We start from the raw sequence: 15,182 nt of genomic DNA, 5'->3' as shown, positions 1-15,182 counted from the left end.
TGCCTTTGCTTACCAAACCTCACCAATCCTATCAGCCCCTAGAGTCCAGCCTTATGTCACACAAAAAAAAAAAAAAAAAAAAGAAGAATCCAGGAAGAAGGTGGTTAATGTCACTGTGCGCAAGGCACTCCCGCTGCTCCACAGGCCATGGGAATAGGAAGCATCATTTGACACAGGTGAGCTCATTACTGACTGAGCTGGGTCACAACAGAATGTTCCTAACGACCACAAAGGCCTACGGAAAGCAGTTTTTCAACAGGGCAGGAATTCTGTTTTTAACTTTTAATTAAAGTCATAGAGTAAATATGCCTTAGACACTTGAGTTTAAAAAAAAAAAAAAAAAAGCAAGCAAGCAAGTGTAAGAGAATCAGTAAATCTTTTTCACAAAATTAGTCCTCAACCAAGTATCCTAGGATTTCTAGGTGTAAGCCTATGAGTCAACCATACTGTTCGATAATATCTTCTAACAGGAATTTCACCAGCTTTGGAAGGACAAACTGGAAACTATTTATGGACTTCAGGAACCATTTCTCTTTCTCGACTACCAACCACTAGTAGGACAGGCAACCATCAGAGCACTAAGATGTTAAGTCTCTGACAAATCCATGCCGAAACAGCTCCCAGAGAAAACACGGAGTGACTCACCTAATGCCACTTCGTCTCACTTTTATAACGGGCGGAACCATACTTATCCTAAATGTTAACTATTCGAGGTAGCCATAGGATGATGAGGCTGTATAAATACTTTAAAAACATGTCTTCCTACAAAATGTAACCTCTTCAGCACTTAACATCACACAGCTCTTGAGTGAGTCTGAAGGGGCCTTCGAATCATGAAGTGGCCTGATTACAAACACATTCTACTGAATTCACTGAACTCCTATTATGTGTCAGGCATAGCACCAGAAAAAAAAACGAGTAGTTCTCATCCTAAACAAAAAACAAAAGCACATTTTTTTCTTAAAAACAAAACACAGGTAGAAATAAGATCCTAACAACTCCAAAAAATTACAAAGTTATCTCCCATTGCCATTTAAAGAATTCAAACTAATTATTTCACGGCAGGGGCGGAGGAAAATAACTAAAGTGATAATATCCCAGGTATCCAAATGCGGAGGCGGGGAAGGGTGGTCAGAAATCCAGCACCGCAACACTGCCCCTAAGTGCTATAAAGTAGGTACGGTTAGTCTACACCACCTTCTCTTTCCTCACCTTTTCCCCATCTGAGGACACTAATGTAGGCCCCCAAAGCAGGCAAAAATCAAAACATAGTGGCTACCTTAATTCCTCGAGGTGAAGATTCTAACCCCAAGCTACACACAAACCTTACGTCTTAGTAAGTAAATTAGGGGAATAAACCAAAGCAAGGATTCTCTTGCTTTATAAACAAGTTTACATTTGCCTGCCTTATTAACAGCCTAGGGCTCAGACTTTTTTGAAATATTAATTTGAACATTTCAAACACTGATGACATTCATGATGTTCATGTTGCTTCTCCTGGATCTATCATCTTTGTCGCTCTCCCATCTACAAACACCTTTGTTCTTCCCTGGCCATGCTGTCCTACACAAATAAGAGACCAAAGTAAAATACTCTCATATGGGAACATTAAGACAGGATGACTCTGGCTACCTGACTGATATCAACCCAAGGGGGCCTCGACTTTGGAGAGAGAAAGTGATGTAAGCTGGACTTTGGAGAGAGAAAGTGATGTAAGCTGGGTGTCGAAGGTCCAAAGATTTCAACAAATAGAGAATCAGGGAAGAGCATTCCAGACCAATGAAAGAACAAAAGGAGAAATTCAAAAATGCAAAACTGAAGCTGGAGGGTGTAGAGAAAAGGAGAAGAAGGAAAAAGAAGCTGCAAAGGCAGATCCATGCCAAAGCATAAAGGGCCTTAACTCTGATTCTTTATCCCACAGGCAATGGAGAGCCATCTAATTAGATTTGCGTATTAGAAAGATCACGGTGTTCTGGTAGAAAAGACTGTGTGTAAGAATCCAACATGATGAGGAAAAGAAACATCCAATTAGGGCAGTATCAGAGACAATGACAAAATGGGACAGAAACCAGACAGCAGTAAATAATTAGTGAATGCATGAACAGAGAGACGGAACAGGGTTAGTAACCAACTAGGTGTTTCAAACAAAATTAAACGAAAACTGCTTGTTACAATCTGTTGGACTGTACATACCCCTCCAATCTGATATATTCATTGCTGGCCATCCAACTTAGCATTTCCCACAAATGTGCTGGATAAATAAAATTAAGGAAATAGGGTAACATAACAGATTCTCAAAACATGGATAAAAACACAAAGATTTACCAGTTGGCAAAGTTTAGGTGAAAGTTAGTTCTTTTTTTTAAAGGTAGATTTTGACTTAAAGTATACGTGGCCAAATAAATCAAACACTATAACTGGGATTTCTCTGAGTGGAAAAATCTACCTGGATTTTTGATTTTTCATAGCATGACTCGAGACAAACACAATTTATACGTTACTGTGATCCCTTATACAAAGTGTGTTATGAAACTACAATGGTTTTGTCAAGGCACTTGATAGTGAACTTTTCACAAACAAAAATAATTAAACACTCTAAAATGTAAAATAGTGATTATATGATCCAAAGATTCGTGCAGCTTCCCAGCTCATAAAACATGACATCATCTCAAAGAAATGCTACTTACAGGGTTAAAGGGCTTCAGTTTTCCTAAACAGAGTTAAAAGTAAGCAAGCTGTTTTGTTTTTTCCATTAGATCTCCCAGTGAAAACCCTCTCCTCCACTGCACTTTGGGCATTTTGCCTTTACTCCAACATAGCTATGAATGGCTTCCTTTAAAGCTGCTGCTTTCCACCTACACCAAAATTCAATCTTGAGTTTTTACAGTATCAACTTGATTTGTCAAGTCCCTAGTTACTGCGGTCAACTGAGTCCAAAAACTTTAAGTCAGAGTAGTTCTTGAACTCAGTTACTATTTTTATAATCACATGCATCTTGTGGACATAATTACACAGTAATTATTCAACAATTAAAATTCAACTCAGCTACAATTTAGTCTCAGTTCACAAGAATTACTGTCCTAGAAGAGAATCCAATAGAACTACTGAGTAATCTTCATGAGGAAAAGAACAGCTTCTCACCCTGATTTCACTCTGCTTTTCTTCCTTCCGTTTAGTTGTTCACTTAAAGTGGTGTGAATTACAGTCTCACAGTCCTATTCAATACCGACAGCACTTCATGAAGATGCACTTTAACTTTTTTATTAAAGTGATAAAAGAACGGGGTTTTTTTTAAGCCGAATATACTATTTTAAAAGGCTTATATAACCACCACAGGGCCCTGCCCTCCCGTCTCCCCCGTGCCCAGCTGCCCGCTGGACCCGCTACCCAGCATCATGCCGGGCTCTCTTCACCCTCCCTCCTGGTTATACACACTGGAGTCCTTTCATGTCCACCTTCATACCTAGTGATAGACAATGTGCGTGCGCACACACACACACACACATGCACACACTGAATTCCAGGGTGAAAGCCATCTTTCTTCAGGATTTTAAAGGTGTAACAATTAGCATCCACGACTGTTCTGCCTTTCAGATGCCCCATCCCTTTATCTCCTCTTTCTTCTCCCCTCTGAACTGCAAGCGTCAAGGATCTAAACTTCCCCAAGGACACATTAGGTATGCGGTGCTTGGATTCACTGAGCTGCGCGCCCTGAGAGCACAGTCACTCTGGAGGCACGAGGCACGTAAAGGTGACAAGTGTTCTGATGTTATTTCTTTAAAATGCCTTCCCCTTTTTTGTCCTCATCCTGCCAGCTCTGTACCTTGATGCTGCTCCTGAGTTTGCTCAAATACTCCTCGTTTCTATCATGCATTCCTTTACCTCCTTATTCCACCTGCTTGGAAATGTCCCCACTCGACTTTCTAACCCTCCTGTTGAAATTTCTACTTCTACAATCACGTTTCTAATTTCCCTCCACTGTTTTTGTTTCCTTCTTGTTTTTTCTTTCCTACTGTTTCTGCTCTTTCTCTTTCATGGGAAGGCTTTCCTCAACACATTCGTTTTCCATTCACATTTACAAGGCACATAAAAGCTGACCAGGAGTTCTGTAGAGCGAGACCATCACCCGGCAGGCAGTCTTCATTCTCAAGTACCCGGGCAGCACTCAGCCTTCCTGTGGGCGTGTTCCCACTGGTAGTATCTGTTCATCTTACTCTGGTAAAGGGCCATTTTCCAGAGAACAAGGCCTCTGGTCTCTGACAAAACAGTCACGGAACCGGGGGCCTCACCTCTTCACACACAGCCTTTCAGTCAAGCCCCCCAGTTTTCTGCCAAGTCTTCAGCCTCACCTTCTGTACTAACTGAAACCCCAAACCCGAAGCCTTGCAGGGAGCCTTCAGTTTGGTCTGATCTGCTCGTGTTGGTTTTTCTTCTCTGCAAGAACTTAGAATACAGATTCCTCTAGTTAACTAAGTCAGATACTATTCCTTTATCCCAATTTGCTGAAATTCCTCATCTGCGACTACCTTCTTCTGATCTCTTTGCCACAGACTTCTACCTTTTTTTTTTTTTATTCCTGTGCTATCATTTTAATGAAGTCTCAGGAGAGAAAGAAGAGATAAATGTATGCAAACAAGAAATTCATGTTTAACAAACAAAAAATATTTTTATAGAATAACTCACTGCTAATTATTTTCATCATTGCAATCGGGAATGTTTAACAAAGCAAAGCCTATTAATCTGACAATTTCAAAACATCTGAAATTTTAATCATTGTTTTTTTAAAAAGCCCCAATACTTTATTAACACAATTATTCATTATTTAAGAGTTTTTTAACTTAATTTTTTAAAGTCTGCCATTAAATGCATTTCAGGTAAGTGAACTGTGGTCTTGCTGACTTGTATTCTCGCTGGCATTATAAAACTGGGAATGTGTTCCCTAAGGGGAAAGAGGCTTAATTCCAGGGTACAGTAAAATCATACAGTACCGTTTCAATTTTAAAATCATGAAAAGAAAATAAGTTTCACAGAAATGTTAACAGAAATACTCAAATGTATACAATAAATGAAAAAGCACAACGAAGGAAAAATGTAAGTACCCAAAGCTAGCAGAACTCCCGCCCGTCATTCTTCACTTACTGGACCCACCACATGGTACCAATCCCATAAAAGTCCTACGACTTTTGCATTTTTGCTTTATTTCAGTATTCTCAAATGCTACATTCTAAGATTCAACAGCTGGATAAAACAGATGTAGAAAGATTCAGGAAGCTTCAGAGAAGCTCTACCACTCTGAATAAGCTTGAGAGAAAACACTGTAGTTATTTTTTGGCATGACAAAAATACACGTTTGGGATCTTAATTTCTCTGGCACAAATTCTCCTTTTTTAACTCTGTAAAAATAATTATACAGTCCAACCTATCTTCTAGAGAATAATCTACTCTTACCTTGTTAACAAGATACTGATAGACCATATCATCATCCAAGGTACCCCATTAATATCAATAGAGCAAAATCATTTAAAACATGCTATATTGGATCAAGCCATGAAATAAATTCATCTTAACGCAAAACTAAGAACCAAATAACCATAGTGACTGGTGGACCAACTCTTCAGCAGAATATCAGAATTTAACTGTTTCTACAATATGAACAATCAATGACCTGTGTTACTGTGTTAACTTCCAAATACAAAAACAAAGACAGAGCAAAGTTAAGTGACTCATCCATAGCCGCCTAACAAAGAGCATTGGACAAGGCTCCCCTTTGTCCATCCATTTGCTTCCCATTAAACTGTGCCAACCCTTCAACTTTCTTTCAATAACCTATTTCTATCAGAGCCCACTGATAGAAATATTATGCCACAAGAAAAGTCTGCAATTTAATATATATTACTTAATAATCAATTTTTTGTTCCCTAAAAAGGATTCAAGTATGCACTTCAATATACATTGCTGAAAGCCATTTAGAAATAGCAGGTAGTGTGGCTCAAGAGAAATCTTTTTAAATGTTCAACCCAAATGCTTCAACTTCACAAGTATTCAAACAGATCCTTATAAAAGATCAAGGTGAAAAATATTTTTTTTCATCCTTACATCAGCTGAAAAATCAGTCTCCTTGATGAAGTACTTTTACTAATGGAATAAAATCAAGAGGAAAAGATTTTAACAGAATCTTTGTGTTATTACTTAAGTGCCCCAAATTTTTTTTACCACCTAGTATAGCACATCTTATTACAGTTTAAACATATACCATTACAATTTAAAATTTTTTCAGAGACTTAATCAGGTTTCACAGCAATTACAATTTTATCCCACTGTTAACAGGACCATAAACATTATACATATTAAGTTCATTAATTCTTCTAAATATGAAATCTTACCTAGAAAAATTCACAATTGAGCCACAGATCAAAATAAGAAATTCAACAGGACTGCAAAAATTTTCTAACTACATCAATTATTTTTTAAAATTAAAAATCTGGCTACTATGCTACTGTAGGGGAAAAATAAATCTAGTAATTAAAAATGTCACGATGGCTGCATAATTACATCTGTACTTTATTTATAATTTACTTATAACAACAAAAAAATTCCAGAAACTTACACATCAATTATATACACCTATAAAAATTAATGTGAACAAGCCTTCAATCTAATAATCCAAAAAATGCAAATGAAAATGAGATATCATTCTTGCCTACAGAATTAGAAAAAAAGTTTATTGTAATAACCAACACTAAAGAAGTTATGGTGGAACTTACATCTTCAAGCATTGCTGTGACAAATATAAACTGGTATTACAGTTTTGAAAAGCAACATGGCTATATGCATATATTGAGTCTTAAGAATGTTTAGACTTTTCTTACTTCTAGCCATCTATACTTAAAATAATCAGAAGCTTAGCTACAGAGATATTCTCTGAAGTGGTACTTAAAAAAAAAAAACAAGGAAAAAAAGACAAGGAAGAGAAAAAGAAAACAGAAAAAGAAAAATCTTAGAAATAAGCTAAATGTCTAATAATAAAGGGCAATTAACTAAATTTTAGTACTGTGTAATTCAGCATTTGAGAAGTCAAAACCACAGGTTTGAATACCCAATAACAGCTACTCTGAAAAACCATGACATAGTGATTTACAAGGGGGTGATACCTACCAACACTGTTATTCTGAGGATTAAACGAAATACCACATATCTCCACAATTCTAATATGTACCTTTTACATGTGCTAACATGTTTAGAACTAAGATGCATTTAGCAATCAATGGTGTGTCATGACTTAATTGGCAGTGCTATTTTTTCTCTTTCAGAAGTACATAAAATAATTGTGCTCCTTAGAATTGATGGTTATTAGGACAGAATTTAGATTCAGTGAAACCTGGCAGTGGACTGCAGAGCCTGGCACAAATTTGAAAGGCATAGCGCACAGTGAGACTGGCGACCTGAACCAGTCATCTGGATAGCAAGTGAGCCTGCAGACATTCCTGCATCTTCCCTCAGCTCACCAGCTATACCTCGCATAACATACAGATGAAATCTCGTTATTGTTTTTAGTTGAAGTATACACTGCATATGAAGGACTATCACATTACCTTAACTGTTTTCATTTGTTTAATAGCATGGCAAATGCTTATTTCTTTGGGTAACTACTTTCTCTCATCTCCTTCCTCCAGCCATTTTCAACCCAAGTACTCCAGGCTGAGCCGATCCCCAAGCCTTTGCTCAAATGGCTTCCTCTGACAAAATCACTCCAGAACCAAAGCTCTGGCATCACCTTTCTCTGAAGCTTCTCCTGCCTCAGCCCAATCTCCTCCCACCACTCTTTCTCGTCTTTGGTCCCACTTCATCCCGCATGTAATTTTCCAAATAGAGCATGAGAAAATGTTATTACTAGTGTTTACTTAAGCTCTTCTCCCTAAACTGAAGTAACTGACGATGGGGGCGTTTGGCTGTGTATCCTCAAGCCCTCAAGCCCTCAACCCAAGGACACAATAAACCTTCTATAAATGTTGCATACACAGAGGAGTTTAGAGTGCACCATACATAACTTGAAGAACTAACTGTACCCTGGATACTCCAGAAATATTTAAATTGGCATCAGAAGCAAATTTTTAGTCCTAAAAATTTTTATGTGACAAATTTTTATGTGACAAAACATGAACATAGTCCAACTTTTCTTGTATACTTTATTTACCCAATATTTTCTCAAAAGAAAATAGTCAAGGAATTAAACTGATGCATATTTTATACAGCCATCCTGCAAAGAATTCCACAATTCATCCTGAGGGTAGAGTAACCTTGATAATAAAATTTACAAAACATAGATACAAAAATCCTAAACAAATACCAGCAAACCAAATCTAGTAATAAGTAAAAAGTACAATATATCACAACCATATTTGGTTTATTCCAAGAATGCAACTTTGTTTTAACATTTAAAAAATCAATCTATGAAAAGATACTCAAAATTATAATGGATGGCAAAGAAGCACAGGAAATAATGTTCAACACTGTAATCATCAGAGAAATGCACCTTAAAACCCCAATAAGATAATACTACACAACCAATAGAAAGGCTAAAATTTTAAAAACTGACACTACCAAGTGTCAGCAAGGATGCAGAACAATTGACACTCTCATATATTGTTTACCATACTATCTGAAATCCTACTACCCTAGGGATTTACCCAAAAGAGATATCCACACAAAAAATTATATCCAAGTATTTACAGCAGCTTTTTTTTTTTTTCGTAACTGCCCCAAACGGGAAACAATTACAACTTCCATCAACAGATGAGCACATAAACAAAATTCCATATAATGGAAAACTACTCAGCAGTAAATAGGACTGAGGTGCTGATAGACACAACATGAATTATGCTAAGTGAAAGACACAAGACACCAGGAATATATAGTGTAAGATTCCACTTACCTGAAATGCCAGAACAGGCAAAACTAATCTAAAGTAACAGAAATCAGATTGGGGAGGGGATCAGGAGCTGAGGAGGGGCAACGGGACTAGCAAAAACGGGGAATGAAGGACCTTCGGCGGGAAACGGAACTATTCTAAACCTCAAACTGTACTCTTAAAAAAGTGAATTTTAAGGCTTCTCTAGTGGCACAGTGGTTGAGAGTCTGCCTGCCGATGCAGGGGACACGGGTTCGTGCCCCGGTCCGGGAAGATCCCACATGCCTCGGAGCGGCTGGGCCCATGAGCCGTGGCCGCTGAGCCTGCACGTCCGGAGCCTGTGCTCCGCAACGGCAGAAGCCGCAACAGTGAGAGGCCCGCGTACCGCAAAAAAAAAAAAAAAAAAAAACGTGAATTTTATAGTAATGTAAACTATACCTTCATAAACTTGAATTTTTTCTTAAAATCAATTATTAGGATTCATTAACACTACAAACATTCAGTAAAATTCAACAGCCAGTTGTCATTTTTTTTAAAAAGACCCTCAGAAAACTCAGAAAAAAAAGCTAAATTCCTTAATTTGATCTAACAACCTATGAAAAAAGAAAAATGATACTTACAAGTTAAACACAGAAAGCTTCTCCTTTAAAAACAGACACGATGTAACGAAACCTGCTACCACCACTTCTGTTCAACATTTCAGCTGAGGTCTTAGTAGGTTCAGTAAGGCAAGGAAAAGCAAAAGATAGCAGGATTGGAAAGGAAGCAATAAAACTCTTATTTACAGACCTGACTGTATACAAAGAAAATATTTTTCAAATCTACAGATAAATTGCAATAAGGGAGTTTAGTAAACGTGTGGAATATAAGATCAATGTACTGAATGAACTACATTTTTATACACTGTAATAGTTTAAAAATAAAAAATTTTTAAAGATATCATTTACAATAGCGCCAAACAATATCAAATACCTAAGAATAAATCTAATTTAAAAGCATCTCCCCAAAGACACTTAATTACAAAGCAGAACACAGTAACTCTACATGTAAAGTGGCAGACACCACCTTAACCAAATGATCAAAGTTCTGCTCAGTACATCATACCCCTTCTGTGGTACTTCTGCCGAAAATGTACATACAGCTTAAATCTCACCAGGAGGAAACATTAGACAAACTCAAATTGAGAACCTTTATACAAAATAACTAGCTTGAATTGTTCAAAAATGTCAAGGTCATGAAATAAAGAAAGATGAGAAACTGTCACAGGTGACAGGAAACTAAAGCAGTTTGACAACCAAACATAATGCATGATCTGGGATTTACTTTTGCTATGCATGAGCTCTGATTATGACCTGAAAATTTTAAATAACATTTGGTTATTAGGAAACACACACTGGAGTGTTTAGGAGTAAAGGAACAGATTTAAGTCTGTAAGCATGATGAGGGCAATAAGGAAAATGTGCTAATGTGTTCATGTATGGAATCTCGGTAGAGGGTATGCAGGAGTTTTTGTAGAGTACTGTTCTTAAAACTTTTCTGAAAGTCCGAGATAAGAGCAAAGTTAAAGTTAAAAAAAAACATATAAGTAAGACTACTACATAGAAAACTCTAAAATATCATTATGAGAAATTAACAAAGACCTAAATAAATTAAGCAACCCACTATGATCCTAGATGAGAAGACTCAATACAGTAGATGTCAGTTCTCTTCAAAGTGACCTGTAGGTTCAATGCATCCGAATTAAAATTCCAACAGATCTTTTTTTTTAGAACTCTACAAGCTGAGGGACTGCCCTGGTGGTGCAGTGGTTAAGAATCCACCTGCCAATGCAGGAGACACGGGTTCGAGCCCTGGTCCGGGAAGATCCCACATGCTGCAGAGCAACTAAGCCTGTGCACCACAACTACTGAGCCTTTGCTCTAGAGCCCGCATGCCTAGACGCCATGCTCCGCAACAAGAGAAGACACCTCAACGAGAAGCCCACGCACCGCAACGAAGAGTAGCCCCCACTCGCCGCAACTAGAGAAAAGCCCGTGTGCAGCAGCAAAGACCCAATGCAGCCAAACATAAATTATTTATTTATTTATTTTAAAAAACTCTACAAGCTGATTCTAGAATTTATACAGAAATGGGAAGGCCAAGAACAGCCAAGATATCCTCAAAGAAGAACTAGATGGAAAGGTAAGATTTACTGTAAAGCTACAATGAGACAGTGTGGTAATGGTGCATGAACAGACAAACTGACCAATGGAACACAACAAAGACTCATACACATATGAAGTATAATGAATACTTGCTTAACAACAAAAGGAGCAATACAGAGTAATAGTAGCAATGCAGGGGAAAGACTAACTTTTCAATAGATGCTACTAGAAAAACTGGAATACATTTGGGAAAAAATGAAATTTGAGGCTTACATCACACACAAAAATTACACACAGGTGAATTATAAAATCTACATGTGCGAAGCAAACAATAAAGCTTCTGGAAGTTTATACAGGAGATTATCTTCATGACCCCAGAACAGGGAAGAACTTTAAATAGGGGAAAAAATTAACCACAAAGAAACAGATGCATAAATCTGGCAAATTAAGAATCTGTGATCTTAATTACTACACAATACTATTTTCCCCCAAAGAAGGCACTTTAGCAGAACTTCCAGTATTCCTTATGGCTGTATATGCTGCTATGACTTTCTTCTTCAATATGAGAAAGGTTTCAAATGATTAACTTGGGAAAACCACATGGTTGGCCCTGAAAAAAACAGTCACTGGGTAAACTACTAGATAAATAAACGAAAATTTACATTTACCTAATGAAAAATGTTATACATACGACAAACGCATATTTGGAGAAGTATGCACTGAGCACTCATATGTAATGAATTACAAAGGGACTCCTACATAGTGACACTTGTGCCGCTTCTACCAGTTCCAAGGATTAACAAATTAAACAGCAAGCAGCTTTCACTTTTTCTATAATGGTTTCAAACCACAGAAGCACTCTTCCATCTCAAGCAGGCTGGTACTTTATTCCTCTGCTCCATCCTCTTCTTTTTCTTTGCCTCCTTAAAGAACAAACTTCTCTTTCACTCTACTCTGTTCCTTACTGCCACACCCTGTGGTCTGTTGGTTTTCCCCAGCCTGATTTTATTACACTCCTAATTCTGGCTTTCAACTTCACCTACATTCTCTGTGCCCAACACTAGTTATTTCAAACTTCCCTCCCAACCCTTAAAATAAAGTCGTCCCTTCAGGATCTCTTAATCCATCCTTACAAAAGGTCCTTCCACCACGGTCCTACTGAAGGCAAACTGTGATGAACAGGAACCATATTCTAACTTCTCCTGCCCAGCCCTTCACCTTACGGCAGAAATCTGACTCCGCCCTTAAACACAGCCTGCCTTTTTGCTCTCCCCCACTTAGAAGATTCACAAATATAAGTAAAGTTCATGTAACTGTGTTCCAATCTAGATGATAAATTTCTAACTCTCTCAAAACTGCTGGCGAACACTAAATGATAATAAAAATGACCACAGATGGGTGGATCCTAGACGTTGGTAGAGGAGCCTTGCTGTTGTCGTCAAAATAATTGATTTTATTGACCTCTTGACATAGCCCAAAGCCTCTGCTGATTACAGCACGTGCCAGTACTACTGAGGCAAAGACGATGGCTACAATGGCAATAGCAAAAGAGATATCAAATGCCATCTCAGAGGTGAAAACTACCCCCTCTGTAAAATCTTTCATTATTAAAACAAAGACCTAGGCAAGACCACTCTATGACATAAATCACAGCAAGCTCCCTTTTGACCCACCTCCTAGAGAAATGGAAATAAAAACAAAAATAAACAAATGGGACCTAATGAAACTTCAAAGCTTTTGCACAGCAAAGGAAACCATAAACAAGAGGAAAAGACAACCCTCAGAAGGGGAGAAAATATTTGCAAATGAAGCAACTGACAAAGGATTAATCTCCCAAATATACAAGCAGCTCATGCACCTCAATATCAAAATAACAAACAACCCAATCCAAAAATGGGCCGAAGACCTAAACAGACATTTCTCCATAGAAGATATACAGGTTGCCAACAAACACATGAAAAGTTGCTCAACATCACTAATCATTAGAGAAATGCAAATCAAAACTACAATGAGGTATCACCTCACACCAGTCAGAATGGCCAACATCAAAAAATCTACAAACAATAAATGCTGGAGAGGGTGTGGAGAAAAGGGAACCCTCTCGCACTGTTGGTGGGAATGTACATTGATACAGCCACTATGGAGAACAGTATGGAGATTCCTTAAAAAACTAAAAATAGAACTACCATATGACCCAGCAATCTCACTACTGGGCGTATACCCTGAGAAAACCATAATTCAAAAAGAGTCATGTACAACAATGTTCATTGCAGCACTATTTACAAGAGTCAGGACATGGAAGCAACCTAAGTGTCCATCAACAGATGAATGGATAAAGAAGATGTGGCACGTATATACAATGGATTATTACTCCACCATAAAAAGAAACGAAATTGAGTTATTTGTAGTGAGGTGGATGGACCTATAGTCGGCCATACAGAGTGAAGTAAGTCAGAAAGAAAAAAACAAATACCGTATGCTAATATATATATGGAATCTAAAAAAAAAAAGGTTCTGAGGAACCTAGGGGCAGGACAGGAATAAAGACACAGATGTAGAGAGTGGACTTGAGGACACGGGGAGGGGGAAGGGAAAGCTGGGACGAAGTGAGAGAGTGGCATGGACATATACACACTACCAAATGTAAAATAGCTAGTGGGAAGCAGCCGCATAGCACAGGGAGATCAGCTCCGTGCTTTGTGACCACCTAGAGGGGTGGGATAGCGAGGGTGGGAGGGAGATGCAAGAGGGAGGGGTTGATTCACTTTGTTATGCAGCAAAAACTAACACAACATTGTAAAGCAATTATACTCCAATAAAGATGTTAAAGAAAAAAACAAAACAAAACAAAGAGCTCCACCAAAATACAGGAAGAGACAGAGGGAGGAGTGCTGAAAGCCCGTTTTACCAAGGCTATTTAGATGTCCTAATTTCACAAGTGGGGTTACCGGTTCAGTGCACCCAATCATGTAATCCATACAGTATTTCTCACCTGAAATCAAAACAAGACCTTATGACAGCAGGCAAAAGTAAAGCTTTGTGGGAAAACTAGTGGCACTTTGAGGAAAGAGAGACTAAAAAGCCCTCCAAAGAATGGCTCGTCTTTTTGTGAAAAGCTAAATTTGCAGCAAGTACACTTTGGGAGAGTTTCATGAAGACAGCCAGAACCCCTGATCAGACAAATAGAGAATCTGTTTTCAGCTTAAGAGATAGCACAGAAATAATAGATAATAGGGCAAGGAAACAAGGACAGATGGAAAACAGGCTGAAAAGGGAAAAAGGAAAGAAGAGAAAGGAAACATGAATCTAGGGATGTGGTATCAGAGCAAGGATGAAAGGTGAACGACCAGGGCGACACGCTGGTTAGGAAAACAGCAACTCAGCATGCCAAACTCAATGAACGGCAGGCAAGGGGACATTAGAGATTTGGAATCATCACCATATATAAATGATAAATCGCAAGTCATCTTTCCACTTTTCTTTTTAACCAGCTATAGAGAAAAGATCAACAACAAGATTTTGTGCAAGAAGCAGCAGTAAGATACCATCATCTTGAAAAAAAGGGCAAGGGAGAGACAGAAACCAAAATAAAACCACAACATAAAGCTATTTTAAACTGATACGAATTAAGGTAATTAATGAATATTAATTGTATTTCAACCTGTCTCTAACTTCCAACAAAATGCCCAGCACAAACTCAGCTCTAAAGGCAAAGGAAATGTGCTTATGAAAATTCCATTAAAGCCGGAGAACTGTGAAACCCACTGCGAAGTGATCTCCATCATCCGCCCTGCACTTTGTAAGGCTCGCCTCCCTTTAATATTTGGAGTAAGGTTACTCAGAATAATTAGTCTCGCTCTGAACTCCAGCACAGCTGCTCACCTGTTCCTGTGCGGTTTCGGTGACGTCCCCACCCTCCCAAGCCTTTGTCTTACCTTATCTCGAAGAGAAACAGTTTCTCCAAGTGACACGAGAAGAAGCACATGCAGACCTGCAAACCTGGGAAGCTGAGTTATCGCCCAGCACAGTTCGATGTGCTGACTCCATTCTGGAGACGAAGGCGCCCGGGTGAGCTCCCTCTCACCAGCCGGACCGGGTCAATTTCTCCCCGGGCAGCTTCTGCACGTCGC

At 38.4% G+C, this 15,182-nt stretch overlaps 1 protein-coding gene across 1 annotated transcript in view; it reads right to left on the bottom strand.

Moving 5' to 3' along the window:
- MYO6 (myosin VI) overlaps nt 1–14,495 on the bottom strand; it is a 117,084-nt gene extending 102,589 nt beyond the window's left edge. Inside the window, exon 1 of the mRNA XM_007456605.1 lies at nt 14,432–14,495. The gene's annotated coding sequence lies outside the window, so the exon portion shown is untranslated. The remainder of the gene's footprint in view (nt 1–14,431) is intronic.
- Nucleotides 14,496–15,182: the final 687 nt, after the last annotated feature.

This window comes from Lipotes vexillifer, unplaced genomic scaffold (genome assembly GCF_000442215.2).
Source record: "Lipotes vexillifer unplaced genomic scaffold, Lipotes_vexillifer_v1.1 scaffold1226, whole genome shotgun sequence".
Lineage (NCBI taxonomy): Eukaryota > Metazoa > Chordata > Mammalia > Artiodactyla > Lipotidae > Lipotes > Lipotes vexillifer.
This window is presented reverse-complemented; position numbering and strand designations above follow the sequence as displayed.